The sequence below is a fragment of the Grampus griseus genome, assembly GCF_964374135.1.
Source record: "Grampus griseus genome assembly, chromosome: 15".
Taxonomy (NCBI): Eukaryota; Metazoa; Chordata; class Mammalia; order Artiodactyla; family Delphinidae; genus Grampus; species Grampus griseus.
Genome location: NC_139009.1, coordinates 75149942 through 75174162, shown reverse-complemented (window position 1 = coordinate 75174162; position 24221 = coordinate 75149942).

Here is a 24221-nt window from a genome sequence, read left to right as displayed (position 1 = left end):
CTTCAGTAATTGTGGCATGCGGGCTCCGTAGTTGTGGCACACAGGCTTAGTTGCTCGGCAGCATGTGGGATCTTCCCAGACCAGGGCTCGAACCCATGCCCCCTGCATTGGAAGTGCCTCTTAACCACTGAGCCACCAGGGAAGCCCCAGTAATCCACTTTTCAGAGAGGAGAGGTAAGAAAGAGGGAGCTACACAATCAAACAAATATATTGGGTATGAATCTTAGTTTGCTAAATTTATTTTCCTTAAATCAAGTTAATTCTGCCTCTATGACTTCATCCTTCCTACAAAAATCCATCTTGGGCACTGTTGGGTCCCTCCCCCTGATGCTGAAAGCTCAGCTTCTCTGTGCACTGGTGCCAAATCGAATCTCGGAGATGCAGTTTTGGGTGAAGTAGAAAAGGTTAGCTTTATTGCTTTGCCAGGCAAAGGGGGACACAGTGGGCTCCTGCCCTTAAAAACTATGTGTCCTCACGCAGGAGGATTTGATAAGGAATCTTGTTCTTGGGTTTTTTTTGGCCACTCGGCATGTGGGATCATAGGTCTCCAACCAGGGATCAAACCCATGCCCCTGTATTGGAAGCACAGAAGCTTAACCACGGAACTGCCAGGGAAGTCCTTAATGAGGAGTTTTATAGTACTAGTTCAAGGGTGGGGTTGCTGACAAGATGAGGGTGTGTACAGGGTGTCAGGTGGTGGGTCTCCTAATCTTGATGAGCTTCTCTGGTCCCTGTAATCTCGCCTCAGGTGATTTCTTTGCTGCTCCTCCCTTGATTAGGGCAGATTGTTCAAATCTGCCCTTTGGAACTCAGGGAAGGTCATGGAGGGTGGTGTCTCGCCTACAAGAAACAGGGGCTAAAAAAAAAAAAAGGCTTCCCTGGTGGCACAGTGGTTGAGAGTCCGCCTGCCAATGCAGGGGACATGGGTTCGTGCCCCAGTCCGGGAGGATCCCACGTGCCATGGCCGCTGGGCCTGCATATCCGGAGCCTGTGCTCCGCAGCAGGAGAGGCCACAACAGTGAGAGGCCTGTGTACCGCAAAAAAGAAAGAAAGAAAGGAAGAAAGAAAGAAAGAAAGGAAGGAAGGAAGAAAGAAAGAAACAGGGGACATAAAAGGCTTCCATGCTCAGGAGCCCTGCCCCTGCGGGGGTGTCATGGCACTCCAAAATGCTGATAGAGAGCCCTGAGAATCAGAGAAGGGTCTCTACTCTCCAGTTCACCACAATTGCCACTGTCCCCGAGAGAGGGAACAGCGGGGAAGCACCACATTATCCATAAAGTAAGTCTTCCAGCCCCTGGGGGTGTCCTCACATGGCCACGGTCGCGGAGCTCACACCACTTTGTAAGGCAGCATCCCCTCCTTAAGACCGAGTGACCCTGGAAGTTAGCATTCCTTTCTTTTTGTCTAACTTCTGTACCTTCTGGGGGACGGGGGCTCAGGAACGTGTGGCTGGTTGTTCCCCCATGCCACTTCAGAGCCATGGGAAGTTAGGTGAGGCTGTCCCAGGGCCTCTGTGTCCCTGGCATCCCACTCAGCCATTTTTACTCTAAGGCTGCTACTGCATGAAGGCTTGAGAAACTGCTGCAAGGTACCAGAGTTCTGGAGAGACAGAGGGAACAGAGCTCTTCTGCTCTCAGATCTCCAAACTCACTGCATCTCCTTCTGTGCCGCCCAGATGGTAACCACTAGCCACGTGTGGGTATTTAATTTTAAATTAATTTCAATTAAGTAAAATCTGGGGGAGGGACAAATTAGGGGGTTGGGATTAACATATACACACTACTATATATAAAATAGATAATCAACAAGGACCTACTGTATAGCACTGGGAACTCAATACTCTGTGATAACCTATATGGGAAAAGAATCTGAAAAAGAATAGATATGTGCCTATGTATAAATGAGTCACTTTGCAGTACACCTGAAACTAACACAACATTGTAAATCAACTATACTCCAATATAAAATAAAGATTAAGAATTAAAATAAATAAATAAATATTTTAAATTAAGTGAAATGTAAAACTCACTGCCTCAGTCACACTAGCCACGTGTCTAGTGGCTACTGCATTGGCTGGTACAGCTACAGACTGTTTCCATCATTGCTGAAAGTCCCACTAGACACCTCTAAACTATTGATTTCCATTTCATTTGGATCTAGGTGAGAAACCATTAGTTCTCTTGCTTCCTCTCCAGCTGTCTTCTATTCCACAGGCCAGAGGGAATTTTTATCTCCTTTCATCTCCTGTCGAGAGCATGTGTGTGTGTGTGTGTGTGTGTGTGTGTGTGTGTGTGTGTGTGTGTGTGTGTGTGTGTGTGTGTGTGTTGGGAGGGGGGCGCATACTGGTTAATTACAACATCCCTCCTCTCAGCTTTCCCATTCTTCTTCCTCTCCCATTATTTCCTCAGAGATACCTGTCATTAAATTGCTGACCTTTCCTCGGACTCATGAGAAGAGGAAGGAGTGTGTCACTCAGTGATTTATTAAAAGTGTCCTATGACAGTGCAATTCCTTTTATTATATAGGAAGCTGTTAAAATGGATATTGATCAGTACTCTTTATTAGTCAACGTGAACATTAGATTTTTTTGTTATTATTATGTTGCATGCAATTCTTTTACCATAACTGAGGTCTGTTAAAAATCAAGATTCTGGAACGCTGATCTGGCAACTGAAAAGCTGAGAACAAAAGGAATTTCATCTTATCCCAGGGATTGTTTCAGAGGGAACATCGAATGTGAATGAATTGGTAAATGTCTAGCAAAGCAGGAGGGAGGTTTTGAGGAGGGAGGGGGCTTCTGCAGTTAGTAAATAAACCAAAATGCCCTGCTATTGGCTGTCAGGTGCAGAGTTTTATGAATACCATACTGCTGCATAATTTTGTTCTGTCTCTCTCCTCTTTCACAAAGAGAGGAAAGATTCAAGAGAGATGTGGAAAGGAAATGAGAAGGGCAGAAATAGACCCCCACTCCCGCCCCAGGGGTGCTGTAAATAAACTGTTAAATGTCTGTTCTCCTGGAGGGGAATCAGATCTTTTTTTTTTTTTTTTTTTTGCGGTAAGCAGTCCTCTCACTGTTGTGGGCTCTCCCGTTGCGGGGCACAGGCTCTGGACGCGCAGGCTCAGCTGCCATGGCTCACGGGCCCAGCCACTCCGCGGCATGTGGAATCTTCCCGGACCGGGGCACGAACCCGTGTTCCCTGCATCGGCAGGCAGACTCTCAACCACTGTGCCACTAGGGAAGCCCAAGGGAATCAGACCTTGAATGTAAGTGTCCATAAGGCACTGTGAAGTCAAGCTTTCCTCCTACTACTGAATGCTGGAGATGTGCATATTGTTTAAAATGTATCATACATTTTCTTTCTTTTTTTTTTTTTTTTTTGCGGTACGCGGACCTCTCACTGTTGTGGCCTCTCCCGTTGCGGAGCACAGGCTCCGGATGCGCAGGCTCAGCGGCCATGGCTCACGGGCCCAGCTGCTCTGCGGCATGTGGGATCTTCCCGGACCAGGACATGAACCCGTGTCCCCTGCATCGGCAGGCGGACTCTCAACCACTGCGCCACCAGGGAAGCCCCATATATTTTCTTTTAATTATAAAAGTAACACATGCTCAGTCTAAGAAATATAGAAAATATAAATATGAGGAAGAAATGAAAAATTAATCACTATCCAGAGATAAACACTATTATAATTTCCTTCTGTTTCATTATACACAAACACACCTTTTTTATTTTAACACAATTGGGAATATACTACAGAAACATTATTTGACTCCTTTTTCTCTTTTTACAACATGAGTATTTTCCCATTTCATTAAAAATTGTTTTAAAATGTCATTTTTAATGACCACGTAATATTCCATCTTGTAAACACACCATAATTTATTTAATCATTCTCCTGTTGTCAGACTTTTAAGCACTTTTTTTCTCTTATAAAAAGCATGGCAAAAAAAAAAAAGAAAAAGAAAAGGCTTCCCTGGTGGCGCAGTGGTTGAGAGTCTGCCTGCCGATGCAGGGGACACGGGTTCTTGCCCCGGTCTGGGAAGATCCCACATGCCGTGGAGCAGCTGGGCCCGTGAGCCATGGCCGCTGAGCCTGCGCGTCCGGAGCCTGTGCTCCGCAACGGGAGAGGCCACAACAGTGAGAGGCCCGCGTACCGCAAAAAAAAAAAAAAAAAAGCAAGGCAATGAACTTTTTTTTTGTATTGGCTTATTGTGGGTCTCTAGAAGTAGAAATTCTTGATCAAAGAGAATGAATTTTTATACATTTTTTGATGCACTCATAGCTAGGTACATAGCAGGCAGGTCTCCATCTGCCTAAATTCCAATTTAGACAAATTTAAGCTGTTTCCTAAGGCAATGTGAGCCCCATGCAAATCAAAGGATACTGTTTTTCAGTGTTCTGAACATTCTAAGATAGTTATAGAATGTGCCGGTTATCAGTTTATTGCTTTCCAGCTCCAACTTCACCCTTTTTGACTGCTCTGTGAAAATGGGGCTGGGACCTTTAAACATTTTTCCTTTCCCAACTGGCCTTAAAGCTGTGTCAGTAGAGGGCGCTGGAGAGACACTGCAGAAGGAAAGCTTTGCTTCCTCCTTCCAGTGTGCTTGGTCAGCAGGTTCGTGCAGCAGGCGCAGCTTGTACAGCCCCAGGCTCCTGCAGCACTCGGAAGCTAGCAGTTTTCCCTGGCACTCCCACCTCTGGTGGTTTTGCGGCCGAGTGTCTCCAGTGACACCGCAGTGTGAGCAGCTTTCCCTAGCCCCCTAGAGGGCTGATTCTCAGCAAGTTCTGCTGCTGCAGCCTCTCGGTAACCGTGCCATCCTGTCCACCATGCCAGCCCCAGGGGTAGCAGCTGCTCCTTGTATTTGCTATGGGTATATTCTTCAGAGTCCTCTTTGCTTCTTACTGGCCAATCCTTTGTTATTCCAATCCACTAGTATAGTTAATAATTCTTTGCATTAAACTTTTCCTGTTCAAACTGGTCTGTGGTTTCTCTTTTCTGATCAGACCCTGAATGATCCTGGAGCTAGACTGCCCTGATCTCTGTCACGGGTGATGCAGCCTGACTCCTCAAGCCAGCCTGGATCTCAGCTCTGACCCAGACCCAAATATTCTATGTTGCAGTATTAACTAAACTGCTGAAACACTGATTTAAACTTCCTTTTAAGCTTTCAGGTTGAAAGCCTTATTGATATTTAATTTAGGAGGCAAAGTATAGGCACTACTGAACTATTGCTTCTTCCTCTTTTCTGATGGCCTCTACTCAGCGGCCACCAAGTTCAGTCAATTTCTCCTCCATCTCTTCTTTCCTCTCTGTTGATGTCTCTCCGTTCCTCTTTCCCCATTTCAAGCATTTAACCCTCTACACACAGCAATGCGTTCTTGCCGTCACCAGGTAATTCTCCTTTCCACCTATTGCTCTACTCAAAACCATCGGCATCTGAGTCAACAGTCCCCAGCCATGACCTTGGGTGATTAGTGACCTCGTGAACTAATGAAGATCATATATTTTCCCTTTTCTGTTATCATCCAGAGCCACCGGCAAATGAGGCTGCCTGACTTACAGGGTAAATACGAGATAGCAAGGATAACAGCTATTCTGCTCTGTTGAGCATAAAAGAAAACGTTGAGTTTAAGGATATTTGAATAGTTATTAAGTAATAATAAAGTCCTTCTTCTCTGCCTGCTGGAAATTGCACACAGCCTTCAAGGTCCAAATCACGTGTCACTGTTTTGTCACCTGAAAACTGGGTTTGCCTCTTGGTGGGCGTTAAGATAAAAGACACAACCCAGCCAAAGAGCAAGAGAGAGAAGGATTTATTACTTGCAGCAAGTAAGAACACCAGGGATCTTTCCCAAAGCAGTTGTCTCCCCAGACAGCAAAATTGGGGAAGTTTTATGCATATGCATGAAGAGGCTTGAGCAGAGGAGAGCTCAGCATAGAATTTGGGAAAAGGTTGACAGAGTCCAAGCTTTAGTTGATGGAAGTCATGAGAGTCAGAAAAAGCCAACGTCATCATTCCTTAGATTCCAGCTGACCTGGGGGTTGAGCGCTGGAGTGGGGTTTGAATTCGGGGAAACTGCTCAAGAAAGTGCTTCAGGCTAATCTTTGCCATTGAAACAGAACTGGGAGTCTTTACAACTGATTTATTACCTTTGCTGTTGTTACTTCTTTTGCCTGAAAACAGTCATTTGTTCCTGCATTCTTTTGTTCCCTTAAGGTCATTAATTACTTTGACCTGTTCAAGGGCAAGCATTGTGGCCAGGCTTAGATCACCAAATGGCTTGGGCCAAAAATGGCTTCTCTTATGTCAAGAAAGCCATGCCTGGTACCCTTTCTCTAGGACCTCCTACCCTACGTACCTAACAATTTCAGTAATGTTTTCCCTCAGCTTATCAGTGGGAATAAATCCCTTCTTTCTTCTGTGCCCTTAATGTGTTTACCCCTTGGCTGTAGAGCAGATCACAGTTTGTCTGGGTTGAAATCAAGTTTCCCATCAGATTGTAAACTCCTAAACGAAGAATTCTTGTTCACTTTTGTGTTGACTCATAAGTGCCTAATTAATGAATGCTATATTGTTATATTAACAGCAATAAAATCGATCCTATGTAATCAACATTCAGAGGACAAGAGCAACCAGAATAAGACGAATTCTAGATAAGTGGTTCTCGAACTGTAGCTTGTATCAGAATGCTGGAGTGGGGGTGGGGTGGAGAAGGAAGGTTTGTTAAAACACAGATTCCTGGGCCCCGCCCATAAAGTATCTAATTCAGTAGGTCTGGGGTGGGGTCCCCAAATCTGCATTTTTAACAAATTCCCAGGTGATGCTGAATCTGCTAGTCGGGAACCACATTTTGAGAACCACTATGAGACAGGGGGGAAGGGGGCAGGGCACAACCAGTAAAAGAATGATACAACCATTGAGAAGAACTGGATACGACAAAAACTGGTTAGAACCAAGTAGGTCCAAGATGGCGGAAGACTAGACTTCCAGTGGACTTTAAGCCTCATTATACGCTCATTGTAATATATTAGCATTTGCTAAATGACACACCCACCGGCGCCATGACAGTTCCGAGGCCGAGCATAAAAGGCTGAAACTGGGTGGTGGCCCAATTCCTGGAAATCCCTGCCCCTTCGCCGAAACAGCTGGAATAATCCTCCCAGTCGTTAGCCTATGAAATTACCCAGCGCATAAAAACTAACCACTCAGGCTTCCCTGGTTGCGCAGTGGTTGAGAGTCCGCCTGCCGATGCAGGGGACACGGGTTCGTGCCCCGGTCCGGGAGGATCCCACATGCCGCGGAGCGGCTGGGCCCGTGAGCCATGGCCGCTTAGCCTGCGTGTCCGGAGCCTGTGCTCCGCAACGGGAGAGGCCACAGAAGTGAGAGGCCCACGTACCGCAAAAAACAAACAAACAAACAAAAAAACTAACCACCCTCCACACCTCAGGGCCCTCTAGCTTGTTGAGACAGACCACATTCAGTCTCTGGAATGTGTACCTCTACTTTTTTTTTTTTTTTCCTATCTTTATTGGAGTATAATTGCTTTACAATTTTGTGTTAGTTTCTGTTGTACACCAAAGTGAATCAGCTATGTGTATACATATATCCCCATATCCCCTCCCTATTGCGTCTCCCTCCCACTCTCCCTATCCCACCTCATTAGGTGGTCACAAAGCATCGAGCTGATCTTCCTGTGCTATGCAGCAGCTTCTCACTAGCCATCCATTTTACATTTGTGTACCTCTGCTTTCACTTTACTGTGTCTGCTCTTGAATTCTTTCCTGCTCGAAACCAAGGACCCTCACCTGGTGGCCCGTCCCAGAAACTCGTCTGAGACCTGGGACATGACTATTCTCTTGTGCCCCATTTTCCTGCAACCCCTTTAATAAGTAGATATTTAAAAATCTACTTCTTACCTATCACTTTGCCTCTCATTGAATTCCTTCTGCAATGAGACGTAAGGAACCTGAGCTTCATTAAGTCCTGGGACAAGTTGTGCAGTTTCAGTTGTAAGACTGTGGGTTCGAGTCCCATCTGAGGTGCGGTTTCAGCTAGGCTAGCCCACCCCCGTCTTTCTCAGTATCTCCTCCAAATGTGCTTCTGTCATCCTCAGATTAACTCCAGGTGCGAGAAGACACCTCCCCAAATGCACTTTTCCCTAAAGCAGCACCTGTGGTAGAATTGCAGATTCTTGACACAGAAACTTCAACTAGAGAAACTTCAGAGTTTTCTATTAATTGCAATTTTGTATCCAAAGCGGGAATCCTTTTGACTGTCAAGTGGTCCTCCGTACTTCAACTTTCGTCTTCTGTAGTAGTCGATTGTCCTATTCTCCTCAAGTTCTGACACTTTCTGAGTTGGACCTCAACAGCTTTCACCTCACCTGGCTGCCTCTGACCCACCGGGGAGTGATGATGACCAGCGCCAGGGGCTGTCCCCTGTGAAGCGGACTCCTCCGGGAACCTCCCTTGTTTTGAAATTCTCAGCCACCTGTTCCCGTTTCTAGATCCTCCCAGGGCATAAGTGTTGGGACAGTACGGGTTTGAACTTGGGTTTAACTTGGGGACTTAACTGAATTGCCGTCCCTCGGGAAGAGCCAAGCGCCGGCTGAAGGCAGCGGGTCCTCGGAGCCCCGACGGTGGCTTTTCTCGCACCCTCCCCGCTGGCTCCCCCAGGGGGCGCATGAACCCCAGGCCAGTCTCGGAGACGTCCGTTCTCGGGGCCGCACAGTGCAGACGGGCTTCCTCTTGGCGAGACGGTCTTGGGACAAATCGGGTCGGTTTGGGCTTGGGAGTAAGATTGCTGGGTCCTGTCTAACATTGTATTCCTGCGTGACCATGGGCAAGTTACTCACCGTCTCTGAAACTTCGGGAAATTGCAGGATTCGAGTGAGAAAAATACATTTAAAGCACTTGCCGCCAGCCTGGTAGATAACGGTGTTGTAAATGTTCGTTGCGGTTAAGTTTGAATCCACTGACTTCCATTTGAGTCGTATTTTCTCATCTGGTGGAGGGATGTTTGCAGGAAAGAGCCAGGGACGCAGGGTTCTGCAATTAGGGGGAAGGTTGGGGGTGGGGTAGATGAAGAGGGCGCTTAGCAGGCTGAGGTGCAGAGGAAGAAACAAGAATTCAGGGAATGCTGTGTGCCACCTGCTTTATAGACACTGTTTGATATAATCCTTAGAAGGAAGCAAAGGAAATACAAGAAAACCATCCTTATTTTACAGATGAGTGGTAGAGAGGTTACATAACCTGCCCATGGTCAGCACGTGGGAGTAGAGCTGGGGTTTGAACCCAGGAATTGAAGAGCTGTGCTGTTCTTCTTACTGGCATCCAGTGGAAGCCAGGGCACGAAGGAAGCTCAGGGTAAGGGGCACCTGGCTAAGGAAGGGCAAGGGGGCTTTGGTCATGAAAGACACTGTCCCCAGTAGGCTGCTTCACAAAGTCACCCCCAAGTCTGCCTGTCCCACTCACAGCCCAGCAAGCCACCTCCCTCTGCCCCTGAAATTATATCCCAACCCTCCTGATTACAAACGGATATGTCACTTGATTGAGGCAAAGTTAATAGCCTGGTGTCATGCCGCCTGGGTTTGCATCCTTACTCTGCCACTAACCAGCTCTGAGCCCTCAGACAAGAGTTTGGGGCCTCCAGTTAGAAATGTCTGTGTATAAGCAGACATTTCCTTTTCAAAATGACGTTGAGGATAATCATTGATTTAGTAGAATTAAATTTAAAAAAAAGAGTTTGGGGCCTCAGTTTCCTTATCTGTAAGATGGGAGAATTTTACACTTCCCCTCTTGGGATTGTCATGAGCTTAAGTGAGTTATATGCGTGAGGCCCTTAGCCCAGTGCACAGAGGAAGTGTAGGTCTGGGTTACGGGAGTGTATCCCACATGGCAAAGGTTGGTTTGGCTTGGCGTTGCTACTGGCCAGCCTGGCAACCTCAAGGAGGCACTTCCTGTCTCTGGTCAGCAGTTTCCTCCTCTATAAGGTGGCAGCAGAATCCTTTTGGTTTTGCTAGTGCTAGGTGTCAGCGCTGTCCCATGCTCTTGACGTGCGTTGAATGACCACCCCGGAAGATAGCTGCTAGTATTATCCCCAGTTCACAGTGGGGACACGGAGGCTCAGAGAGCTGACGTGATGTTTGCACATCACAGGACTGGGAGGGGCAAAGCTCGGAGTCAGAGTCCCTTTTTCAGACAGAATCCCATGATGAAGTCCTGGGGGCAAAATACTTCAACAGTTTGGCCCAGGGTGGGGGAGGTAGGGAAGGGCCTGGCACCTGTAACATCTGCCTTCTACCCACCTGTCCCCAGCAACTGTAAGGACCCTCCAGCTCAGAACACTTTCCCAATGCATTTTATTTTATTTAGCCACACATATGTCTGTTTTCTTCATCTCCATGTTCAGTGTAGACACCTGGCTCCAGGATAAAATATACCCACTCCTGCATCTCTACTTTTCCTTAGATAATCTTTCCATCTGGAAGGTTCTGGCTCTCTGCCCTACCCATTTTAATAATAATTAGAATACCTAATATTTACTGAGAGTTTACACTATGCTGGATGCTTAAGAAAAAATCCTTTGAAACACTAGCCCCTCAGGCTTCAGAACAGCCCATGAGGTTGGAATTCATTTTATCACTATTTTACAGGATTTTCTACACTGGGTGTTGCTTCTCCTGCTAAATCCTGTCCATCAGCTCTGTTGTTTCTTCCTTTCTTTTTACGGGCACATGTCTTATCTGCCCTTCTCGGTTACCTACGAGCTTTTTGACCTTGGGCACATTATTTACGTCCAACGGCCTGATGTGAGGCTAAAACGAGACATTGTTTGTAAAGTGCGTGGCGTGCTGCCTGATATGCTAAGTGCTCAGTAAATGGTAGTTTTCATCATTACATTATTAATAAGAACCGGATCATAACCTCCACGTGCTTTTGCCTCCTTGTTGTCTCCCCAGCACCCAGCCTTGCCTATTTTTAGTAACATTCTGCTCGTTCACTAATATTACCTCCACAGTGGCTCATTTTATCATCTCTACTATAGAGAGGGGGCAACTGCGCGGCGGACTGCCTCCTAGCCCTGGGCCCTAGCCTGGACTTTGCACAGGGCTATTTTCACAGGGCGTCCCCTTGGCTGGCTGTTACAAACCCATGGCCCTGTATGCTTTGCTCACATGACTGTGATTCCCACCCCGAGCCCTGCCAGGGATGCGGGAAGAGCCCAGCCTCCAGAGAACAGGAAGAAAACAAAGGCACCTCCCCAGAGATTCTGAAGGCAGCCGTCTGTATCAGTTTCCTAGGACAGCCGTAAAAAATTACCACAAACTAGGTAGCCTAAGACAACTGAGGTTTATTCTCCAGTGGTTCTGAAGGCTAGAAGCCTGAAATCAAGGTGTGGTTAGGACTGGTTCCTTCCTTTTGTTTTTTTTAATATTTATTTATTTATTTGGCTTCATTGGGTCTTAGTTGCGGCAACCGGGCTCTTCACAGCGGCGCTGAGGCTTCTCTAGTTGCGGCACGTGGGCTCCAGAGCACTTGGGCTCAGTAGTTACAGCTCCCGGGTTCAGGGAAACTGAGAACTCAGCTAAGGGGCTGGGCCAAGGGGGAGGGCTGGGGGCGGAGAGGAGGGAGTGGCTGGCATCCGGGCTCTGCAGAGGAAGGGGCTCTACCCATCCTTTCCCCTCCCATTTGCCTCCCTCCCCTGCCCCTCTCCGGCACCCCTGCTGCTCTCTGAAGGTCAGGCTTCTCTCCTTACTCCTGTCCTGGAAGGTTGTACAGTTAGCTGTGGCACACTCGAAAATGAGCCACAGTCTGGTGGTGTCTGTCTGCTCAGAGGCCCCCTCCGAAACCTCCCTCAGTCCCCCATTCCGCCCCCCACACCCAACCGTTGCCACCTCAATGCAGGTGGCAAAACCGTGGTGCATGGTTGGTGTGTCAGCGTCGCTCGGCCAGTGGGTTAGAATGCAGGTTTCAGGCCCCGCCCCTCAGGGTTATCGTTTGATTCTCACGGGCCCCGGGCAGGTCTCCCTTCCTCCGTAAAAAAAATGCTAAAAGTTATATTTTTCCACGATGTTGGTACAAAGAACCTAATCCAGGCTAGACTATGTTTCTTCTCATTTTAAAAGAAATTAAAACATTTTCATGAGCCACAGGCACTGTGCCTGGGGGATAGGGCAGCCCTGCCCTCCCCTGGACATTTTGACTGGGAGGGGCTGGGAATTCGCACTTGAACATGATGCTGACCGCACTTAGACGAAGAAAGCCGTCGGGGTTTTTTGGACATGTTCCTAAATGTAAGGAAGCAAGAACAGGTCCCAGGAAGCAGCTCTAGGGAAGACTTCTAGGCGGCTGAGGGAGGCTTAGACCTCAGGACACCCCCAGCTCAAGTGGGGAGTATGGGGAGGGGGTCTGTGTGTGGCGCCGTGTGCTGCCATGAGGAGAGTCCTCAGGAGAAGCAGAACAGAAGGTGAGGCGGAGCCAGACCTTCTAAGGTCTGGAGTAAGACAAGGGCTTCTGACCTTCGTCGGGGCGGGGGGAAGGGTGAGGTGTCAGTGACAGCTCTGAGAGTCACGGGAAAGCTTTGGATCCACCGCCCAAAATGATGCACGCATGCACACACATAAAACAGCATTTAGGGACTTCCCTGGCGGTCCAGCAGTTAAGACTCCGCACTTCCACTGCAGGGACACATCGTGTTCCATCCCTGGTCAGGCAACTAAGATCCCACAAGCTGCGAACCTTGGCCAAAAAAGCAAAAAATAAAATAAAATAAAATAACACCAAACAACATTTACACAGAGTTTCTGGGGTCACCAGCAGCAACCTGTACCCTGGAAAAGAGAAGCGTTGCGACAGCCGTGTCTCCCTACCTCCTACACGGAGGCTCCCTGCTCCTGGGTTCCAGAGCTCAGGCCAGAACGCTCAGCAGCATCGTGGGCTACTCAGAGGAGGCAGTGCTGTTCTGGACGGAGCATCAGTTTCCACGGGGAAGTACAGGCCTGCTTCTACAGCAGACTTTTGAGGGGCTCTTGCAGCACGACTGAGTTTGTCATTTGGGGCTCGGTTGTCCTGACGGTAATCCACGTTAATGAGCTCAACAGTAAGAACAGACAAAGCAGCCTTTTCTTGTAGTCCCGGCTCTGAGTTGAAATGCTTCCCACCTCCAAATCCAAGTGTCCCACAAGCATCGCTCTCCCGTGCCATGGCTAGCCAGCGCGCATCACAATAGCGTGGCTCTGGGTGGATTAATTAGAGTTTATGGTAACAATTCACCCAGCTTCTACAGAACCTGCTTCTGCCTGGAGAGCAAAAGAAAAGACTTTAATTAATTCTGAATTAAAATAACTAGAAAGAAATCTCTCCAGTCTACCAATCAGAGAAGGCAAACTGAAAATGAAGCTAACCACATAGGCCAGAATTTCAAGTTTCGCACACTCAGCTAGCTCAGATTATTAATGTTGGTCTTGTACTTGAAGTCACTGTTTTCAACTAAATCTATTAAAATATAAAAGCAAAAGATTATTTGGTTAAAATAATAGTACCTGGTCATCGAATGTAAATATCCAGAAAAAATGGGGGTGTGAGGGTGTGTGTGTATCCATTTACGTTATCATTTATGGGGAATTCCCTGGTGGTCCAGTGGTTAGGACTCCGTGCTTTCTCTGCTGAGGGCCTGGGTTCAATCCCTGGTCAGGGAACTAAGATCCCGCAAGTCGAGCGGTGTGGCAAAAAAAAAAATTTTTGATCATTTATGGACTTTCATTCTCTAATTCGGTGAGATAAAGGCTGGTTGTGACAGGGAGGCAGGAGAAATTTAGGGAGTGCTTCCTTTGTGTCTACCTGGTACTTGCTTCATATGTGTGACTTAATTTAATTTAATTATCTTGTAAATAACCCTGTGGGAGATCACCATTTTGTGGATAAGAAACTGATGTTCCGAAAGCAATAGTTTATCATTATCATCATTATTGTTGTTGTTGTTTTTTCTACTGAGATAGACTCTTCTTTCCTGGATAGCCTAAATTTTATGTTTCCTGAAGTCAGATGGGTGAACCAGGTTTCTTCTGGTCTGGAAATTCTCTGCTTGTATAATTCTCAGTTCTCTCGTGTGGAGCGAGAGCTACTTGTTTTTCTGGACATGTCAGCCAGGTCTTCTAGAACAATGGCATTGCAGGGAAGTGTGAACTTCCTTCACATTTCTCAGTGGGACATTACGCTGAAATCTAATCAACTCTCTCTAGGTCCTTGCCCAGAGGATCCTGGACCTTTGGGAAAAGAGGGGTAAGCAGTAAGCTCTGCTCAGCACTTGTCCAGCCCAGCTGTCTTAGTCCATTCGGGTTACTACAACAAAATACCATAGACTATGGGACTTCCCTGGTGGTGCAGTGGTTGGGAATCTGGCTGCCAATGCAGGGGACAAAAGTTCGAGCCCTGGTCTGGGAAGATCCCACATACCACGAAGCAACTAAGCCCATGTGCCACAACCACTGAGCCTGCGCTCCGGAGCCCGCAAACCACAAGTACTGAAACCTGCACGCCTAGAGCCCGTGCTCTGCAACAAGAGAAGCCAACGCAATGAGAAGCCAGCACACTGCAAGAAGTGTAGCCTCCACTCACCGCAACTAAAGAAAGCCCACGCACAGCAACGAAGACCCAACGCAGCCAAGAATAACTAAATAAATTTAGGGAGAGAAAAAATACCATAGACGGGGTGGCTTAGCTGACAAACATTTATCTCTCATAGTTCTGGAGGCTGGAAAGTCCAAGATCAAGCAAGATGCCAGCAGATTCCATGTCTCATGAGAACCCACTTCCTAGTTCATAGTCAGCAGTCACTTTGCTGTGCCCTCACTTGGTAGAAAGGGTGAGGTGAGGGAGCTCTTTTTTGAGGGCACTAATCCCATTCATGAAGACTCCACCCTCATGACCTAATCACATCCCAAAGGTCCCACCTCCAAATACCAACACATTGGGGATTAGCTTCCAACATATGAATTTGTGGTGGGTGACAGGGGGGCAGGTGGTGACACGACACACAAACATTCAATCTATAACATCAGCTTTGTGAAGTAGTAAATGAACTCTTTAGATGGTCATCAGTGAGTCTGTTAACACTCTTGAAAGACGTCAGGAAGCTAAAGAGGTTGGGTAGAAGCTGGGGATGTGGTGAGAAGAGCAATCAGCCTCTTCTCTGGGTTGGATACGAGGGAATAGAGATTCTTTGTCTTCTGGGACTGCCAACCTGGGAGGATAGAAGTCTGGGGCTGCTGGGCCATCTGTCTTCAGCCCTCTGTGTGGCTACCACCTACATGCAGACACAAATATCAGAGAGGCACAGTAAGAGAAATACAGCTCTGGTAAAGTAGGCATAGCCTGGGAGTTTGTCTAGTGTTTTTGATTCATTCATTCATTCAACAAGCTTACATGTAACACCTGCCACATGCCTACCATTGGGTCATGAGCCAAGGAGCCAGAAACCGTGGATGGAGAAGCCAGGCCTATGTTCTCTTGAATCTCCCAGTCTGCTGGGATTGAAAGATGTGTAATGAAATACAAGACATTTCACTACTCTCTGCTAGGTGTGAACAAAACTTCAGGAGAAACAAAGAAGGAAGTGATCAGGTTTGCTCCAGACAGGATCTTATAAGATGTATAAGAGTCCAGGGTGATGAGAAAAGGGTCTTCTGACATTGAACACAGCCAGGATAAGTACTAGTGGAAGCTGCTTTCTCTCTATGCTGCCATAGAGAGAAAGCCAGCAGTGGGGGAAGCAATATTAAAATCCACCTACAAGAGGGAATGTGCTGTGGATCCAAACCCCACTCTTCCACAGCTGAGCTGTGGGGAGTCTGGGCTGTGGGTGTGGGCATCACGGTTCTCATCTCAGAGAATCAGTACTTGGGACTTGGTACGCCTGTAGTTGGCTGTTGGTGAATATCCCTCAGCATCTGGGAGTCCTCAGCAGTCAGAAAGTCTTGGATGGGAATAGTTGGCCCTTTGCACACCTTTATGTCCATCTGTGATCTTGTTTTCCTTTCCATTCTAGGGATGAATAAACGTCTCATGGGAATAATTGGAATCATATTAAAAACTTTATGGGGCAGTTTCATTTGAGCCTCATAACAATCTTATCAGGTAAGCAGGGCAAAGATGATTTCCCCTACGTTCCTGGTGGAAAACAAAAACCTGAAGTTCAGACAGGTTGTAATTTGTTCCAAGGTCAATGGCTCACTAGTTGTGCAGGCAGAACTCTGAAAATTCTGACTCTTAGTACAGTCCACATTGCTTAATCCACATTGCTTGTCTAGCATGTATCTTACCAGGCATGTGTGAGTATCTAAACTTGTGTGGGATGAGTTCAGGGGCTTCAGAGGTCCCATGGACCCTGAACTGTTACCCCCAAAGAGCTTCCCTCCATGCCTGAGTTGAAGTTTTTGTCTCCAGGTAGCCCTTTTTAAAAGGCTGGACTCTTACCTTGAAGACATCGAAGCCTGAGCTGCTATAAGAGAAATGCCTTAGACTAGGTGGCTTAAACAACAGGAATTTATTTCTCACAGTTCCAGAGGTTGGGAAGTCCAAGGTTCATGTGCCAGTCGATTCAGTCCCTGGTGAGAGCTCTCTTCCTGGCTTGCAGCTGGTCAACCTCTTGCTGTGTCCTCACATGGGAGATAGAGAGAGAGAAAGAGAGAGAGAGAACAAACTCTCTGGTATCTCTTTTTATAAGAGCACTAATCCCATATGAACACCCCACCCTCATGACCTCATCTAAATCTAATTACCTCCTAAAGGTCCCATATCCGAATATATCACATTGGGGGATAGGACTTTAACATATTAATTTGGGGGGAACACGTTTCGGTCTATAGAAACCTGCTATGTGAAACATTAGCACTCATTCACAGAATCCAAATTAATTGATCAATTTAGTCAGACATCACCATGGAGAGCAGAGTGCGGGATCCAGAGGGAATAGGGCACTAGATCAGCTTTGCCTTCTAACAGATAAGAGAATTGTAGAAGCCTGGGCGTTATTGGGGAGGGGGAACTGAGTAGGTTTTGGCACGTGAGGGGGGTTGATCCTGATGTGGTAGTGATGGCTATTTCTAGCTTCTTTCTTTGAGCCCTATGATAGCATTGTACTTTTTAGCTACTCTGTGGTAAGGTGGGACCATGAGAAAAGGGTCAATGAGATATGAGCTTAGGGGGTATTCATCACTTTTGGGCTAGAGAATTTAATCATCAGTATGAGACTCTCCAGGGTACCCCTTCCCAAGCCACATTTCAAGGGTGGCTGTTCTGTCAGCCTCAGTCCCAGAGTGAAGACTTGCAGAGTAGCCAACCTGTGATTGTCACGTGGCATTAGAGAGAAATAACTTTGTGCGATAAGCCATGGAGCATTTGGGGTTGTTTGTTACTGTGGCACAGCCTAGCTCTCTTAGTTGATGCATCGGGATTCGTAAGACAGTAGGAGGCAATCTGGGGCATCCTGGTGGGAAGTCATAGGGGCTAGGTCTTTGTGCTCGACAGTTGAGCACCGCTGGAATCACACCGTTCAGGCACACAACGCAGTCCTGCTGACTCAGCCTTTGGGATGTGGGGCCCTTCTCAATGAGGCCAGTGAATTCCTTAGGATTTGTTCTTTTTTTATGAAGATGGGCCGTAAGTCAATGCCGTATGCTGACCATGATGATTCTGGTATATTGGCTGCTGCTTTAGAAGCCTTAGGCTGGAGGGGGTGTGTGGAGGGTGTCTTGCTGGTTTGAACAAGAATGTATCCAAAGCTTTTATGTGATGTGAGAAACATAATTCTCTTAGAACGTTTATTCATTCATTCAACAAACACGTACTGAGCACCTGCTGTGTGCCAGTCACTGTCCTAGATTCTGAGGATACAGCAGTGAACAAAATGAACAAATGCCCCTATTTTCATGGAGTTAATATTTTAGTGACAAGAGACAGACGTCAAACAAGAAAACTAGGTAAAAATATAGATACTGTAGCAACCACCTCTTGAAGTTACTCATGTCTGCTGAAGGCAGCCTGATCTAGAGGAAAGAGCATGGAAGGCAGTCCTGGGTCCCGGCGCCACCCTTTGCTGGCTGGGTGACCTGGAGTCTCAGTGGCCACATCTAAGATTCTAAATGTATAGGCTGTGGAGGGCAGAGGCAGGTATAACCAACATGATTACAATTCCCCAGCTGTGAGGAACATTTAAACTATCATCAGATATTTCAGGCACACACAAAAAAAGAGAAAATAATGTAAGAACACTTACATAACTACCTACCGGCTTTAAGTCATGAAACTGCAAACTTAGGGTGGCCTTGTGATGTGTCAATTTGGCTGGCCTGAACTGCATTTCGCAGAATTTCCTTCCCTGTGTGCTTCTGCTGAATTGGGCCACAGGAGACTTCTCGTGAGATCTGGAGGGCAGAGCTGAAGCAGCAGCCATAATATTTCTCGCACATGGAAAGTCAGGGCAGTTGCTTTTATGGCACATTGTTGCTTCTCTGCTCACCTTGGTGGCTGGGACAGCATCCAGGCCTGCAGGGCTCCACCACGCCCTGCTTCTTCCTTCGGTTTCCCTGACTGCTGAACCAGCTGTGTGCTAGGCTCCGTGACAAAGAATGCCAGCTTCTCCTGCAGGATACCCTTCATCAGGGTTGGAGGTGGTGAGTGACGGACACAGCTTCCTGTCCAATCTTGTGGGTTTCAGCTCACGCTCATGGGTTCTACCTCCTTCTCACTCTCCCCAACTTTACAACCGTCTTCCCCTCCTTAGCCCAAGTTTCAGCTAGAGCATCATATTATATACAAATAGGTAGATTTTAAAAAATCGATTTACTGAGGTATAATTTCCATATAATAAAATTCATACATTTTAAGTGTATGGTTCGTTGCGTTTTAAAAAATACATATACTAGGCCACATCCATCACAATATACGTAGAGAGAACATTTCTCTCCCCCAGTCAGTCTTCTCTCTCCACCCTGTACAAGTATCAATCTGCTTTCTGTCAATGTAGATTAGATTTGTCTTCCCTAGCATTTCCTATAAATGAATAACACAGTATGTATTCTTTTGTTGCTGGTTTTATTTATTTTTCTCAGCATAAAGTTTTTGGAGATTCATCCATGTTATTGCATGTGTCAGTAGATCATACCTTTTTATAACTGAGTAGTATTTCATTGTATGGGTACACCACATTTTGTTTTTCCATTCACCTGTTGATGGTCATTTGGGTTGTTTTGTATTTTAGCTGTTACAAATCATGCTACTGTGAACATTTGTTTACAAGTCTGTGTGATCATATGTTTTTATTTCTCCTAGGTAAAATACCCAGGAGGTAAATGTATATTGGGCCATTTGGTAAACATATATTTCTTTTTCTGTAAAGACTTATACATCATCTCGTATTTATGCACTTTATGTGTACATTTTATTTTATGAATGGAATTTTAAAAACATTTGGCATTTTATAAACAACCAACATGTTTTCCAAAGTGGTTGTGTCATTTTTCATTCCCATCAACAATGTACAAGACTTCCATTTGCTTTTGAGAGTTTGCTTTCAGCAATTGGTATTGTTGTTCTTTTTAAATTTAGCCGTTCTCCTGGGTGGGTGGGCTATCTCATTGTGGTTTTATTTTATTTTATTTTTAAAGATTTTTTTGATGTGGACCATTTTTTAAAAACTTATTTATTTACTTATATTTATTTTTGGCTGCATTGGGTCTTCATTGCTCGGGCTTTCTCTAGTTGCGGCGAGTGGGAGCTACTCTTCATTGTGGTGTGTGGGCTTCTCACTGTAGTGGCTTCTCTTGTTGTGGAGCACGGGCTCTAGGCACGTGGGCTTCAGTAGTTGGGGCATGCGGGCTCAGAAGTTGTGGCTCGCGGGTTCCAGAGTGCAGGCTCAGTAGTTGTGGCATACGGGCTTAGTTGCTCCGCAGCATGTGGGATCTTCCCGGACCAGGGCTCGAGCCCGTGTCCCCTGCATTGGCAGGTGGATTCTTAACAACTGTGCCACCGGGGAAGCCCGATGTGGACTATTTTTTTTTTTTTTTTTGCGATACGCGGGCCTCTCAGCGTTGAGGCCTTTCCCGTTGCAGAGCACAGGCTCTGGACGCACAGGCTTAGCGGCCATGGCTCACGGGCCCAGCCTATCCACGGCATGTGGGATCTTCCCGGACCGGGGCACGAACCCGTGTCCCCTGCATCGGCAGGTGGACTCTCTACCACTGCGCCACCAGGGAAGCCTGATGTGGACCATTTTTAAAGTCTTTATTGAATCTGTTACAATATTGCTTCTGTATTATGTTTGGTTTTTTGGCCACGAGGCATGTGGGATCTTAGCTCCCTGACCAGGGATCGAACCCACGTCCTCTGCATTTGGAGGTGAAGTCTTAACCACTGGACCGCCAGGGAAGTCCCCTCATTGTGGTTATAAATTGCCTTTCCCAGGCCCTGGTTTAAGTGCTTAATTCTCACAACCACCTCATGAAGTATGTACTATTATTAGTATCCCCACTTTACATATGAGGAAACAGAGGCACAGAAAGGTAAGGCAGCTTGCCCAAGGGCATGACATACCTAGTAAGTGGCAGAACTAGGGTTCAATCTGGGCACTCTTCCTCCAGAGATCAGACTTTTAATTCCTCTGCTTCACTAGCCTCCCCAAAAGTTTTTGGGTCCCACCACAGGTGATCATTTATAAAGAGGGGTGACAACAGCAGACAGTCACCTGAAGGGAAGAGGTGTTGCCTAAGTCAAAGCTTTACAGCCTAAAGATGGACGTCTGAAGAACCGCATGTCAGGAAACAGAAGAAGCTGCTGCTGCCAGCCCACGGTTGGGGGCTGGGCCAGGACGAGGACCAAGGGGCCCTGGTCTCAATCTCTGCCTTTCTCTGCTGAGCTCTGCCACGTAGCAATGTGGCAGCTCTGTCTGCAATAGATAGCACAAGATCATCCCTCATCCACCCACTTCTGCTGTTTGAATCCTGTCGGCACCCGGGGAAGGGCCCCATCTGACTCAGTAACCATTTATAAGAATCTGGGGGTATGCCAGGGGAAAAACTGTCTTGCTGCCTTGAATCCTTTTTGGAAATAGGTGGGGTATAAATTATAAACCAACATATGTGCTAGTTCTATAAGGGAAGAGGGAACAACCAAAGAAAACATGAAACCCTACAACAATGTCAAGTTTCCAGTGTATCTACCTCTGAATCCATGATACTCAGGGGATAGGACAGAGCAATGGCCCCTGGACTTCCGAATTTCAAATACCAGCGAAGCTTAAAAAAAAAAAAAAAAAAAAAAGGAACTGAAGGGAATGATATTTGTTTGGTAGCTTTTTACTTTGCCAGGAAGGATATTAGTAAAATAACAACCACTAATTGCTATCACCATTATGTCATAAAAGAAAGGACATATTAAGAACCCCAAAGGTATAAAAGACAATCTCAGAATAAGAGATGGTCTTTTAAATGGCATATGTTAGCTTTATGAAAAATGCACTATATTACCTTGATTTTTCTCACTGAAAATGCTATCATTGCCGGGCACTGGTTCCCAGGAACCACTGGTGATGTAGAAAGTTCACGGTCTGGAGAATCAGAAAGATGAGTTCAAACCCCAACTTTGCTACTACACCTGGAGCTTCACTTGGCATTCTGGTTATCTGTCTATTGTCATGTAACAAACTACCGCAAACTAGTGGCAAAAAACAGCAACAATTTTATTACACTTATGTATCCTGTGGGTCAGGAATTTGGACTGGACACGGTGGGATAGCTTGTCTCTGCTCCAATATATATGGAAACTCAGCTGGGAAGACTCCAATGGCTGGGGGTGACTCTAATGACTAGGGGCTAGAGACATCTGAAGGCTCCTGTGTTCACCTATCTGGTGCCTGGGCTGGGATGACTTGAAGGCTGGGCTCAGCTGAGACTGTCAACTAAAACACCTATATACGGCCTCAGTGTAGTCATGTTTCTTTTATGAGCCTGGTGGCTCAGTCCTCCAAGAATGAGTAGCAGATAAGGCAGAAACTACATGGTCTTTTATGACCTGGCCTTGGAAGTCATGTGGCGTCACTTCCGCTATGAAACAGTAAAGTACTGAGCTAATACCTGACTCCCTGCATTTTCCTGTGCTCATGGCCTCTCAACCTGAACCTTTAAGCCGGCAGACCATACCCTCTGACCTAGCAGGTGCAGGAGCTGCAGGTGCCCAACACTGCTTGAAGAGAGGCCAGGGACCTGCTTTCTGCCTTAGCTGATCTGTTCCTATAAATCTACTTCCCAGGCCCCTAGCTCTCTCTGCCTCCTGGTCTTGGCACTGATGAGAACTGAATCCTCCACTTACAATTTTATACAGCCAATGATTGGAAGAATAGTCACAGACTAGATTTTTGGCTCTGTACATTTCAAACCTATTTCTCTGTCACTATCCAAACATTTCCAGGGGCAAGGCTGTAGGACACATTCATACCATGATCATACCAATCTTTAGCCCTGTACCCTTGTGTCTGAAGCTGGGTGTGTCGGCACAGAGGGCAATAGGAGGATTCTTGGAAGCCGTCCCTCCAGTGGAGAGTAGCCATAGCTTAAGCTAGACATGGAAATGACTGCAAGTCCATAAATCTATATCTTCAGACCCTAACAAAATGTATTCCCAATTCAATTTCACTTTAGCCAGCTCCCAAAATGCTTTTGACCACTTGCATAATACTCAGTACAAGGAGAAGCATGATTGAGAGATGGAGTGGGAAAATTAGCCACTCCAACAGATCTTAATTAAAATATTTTACTTTTGCACATGTAATCATGTGACTATATTGCTAGGGTCCTGCCTAGCGTCTGAAAAGGGAAAAAATTAGAGGCCGTAATATTCAAGGTTTTTTTTGGGTTTTTTTCATGGTAAACCACTTCTGGTTTATCTGTACCTTATGTTGAGTTTTCATATCAATATCAATCTTTAAGGCAAAAAACTGTATACAGTAAAAAAATTATCTATGTGGTCCAAAATGTCTAATACAATGAGTTTTTCCTCAAGCCATGAATCAGATCACTTTATATTTTTGTTCATTTCCAGATGAAGCATTGGAAGTGTCTACGATGTCTTGCTTTCAAACAGGAAGGCTAGATATTGTAATGAAAAAAATTCTCACTAAATTAATTGACAAATCTTACCTCATAACAATTAAAAATAACAACCAGAAGTTCTTGAAATGAATAGTACGGCTCTAAAGTCTTATGAAAGTATAAATGGCAAGAATAACAAGAAAAATTCAGGAAATAAGTGGAGGGACTACCCCTACCAAATAGTAAAATATATTATAAAAAGCTACATTAATTAAAATTGTTTGGTAGTAACTCATGAATGAATGGGCAGAACAGAACAGAGTCCCGAAATAGACCCTGATATAATAACAATTAGAGTATATCATAGAGATGGTCTTTCGAAGTAAGGGAGAAAATCGTGGATTATTCAATGAATAGTGTCAGGACAATCAGCTAACTCATACACTAAAATAAATTCCAGATAGACTGCAAGATAAAAGGTGTGAAATTAAAATTGAAACCACAACAGCAGAAAGCTTGGGGAGATCTTTTTAATTAAAAATATTTTTAAATTACAAAATTTTTTTAAAATTTATTTTTGGCTGCATTAGGTCTTCGTTGCTGCACACGGGCTTTCTTTAGTTGTGTCGAGCAGGGGCTACTCTTCGTTGCGGTGCGCGGGCTTCTCATTGTGGTCGCTTCTCTTGTTGCAGAGCTCATGCTCTAGATGCATGGGCTTCAGTAGTTGTGGCACGTGGCTTCAGTAGTTGTGGCTCTAGAGCACAGGCTCAGTATTTGTGGTGCACGGGCTTAGTTGCTCCGCGGCATGTCGGATCTTCCTGGACCAGGGCTTGAACCCATGTCCCCTGCATTGGCAGGCGGATTCTTAACCACTGAGCCACCAGGGAAGCCCCAAACACTTTGAAAAGAAAAAAATACCATGAACAATGTCTGAAGGAAAAAAACAACAAACTGGAAAAAAAAAAACAAAAATATTTTTAATGTGGATTGAAAGACATTTTCTTAATATATAAAATTTTAAATCAATCAATAAGAAAAAGACTAATAAAAAACATGGCTTCCTAGAACTACTGAGCCTCACATAGCACATTATAAACTTTTTTTTTCTAATTTTAAAGATTAGCTTTACTGAGATAT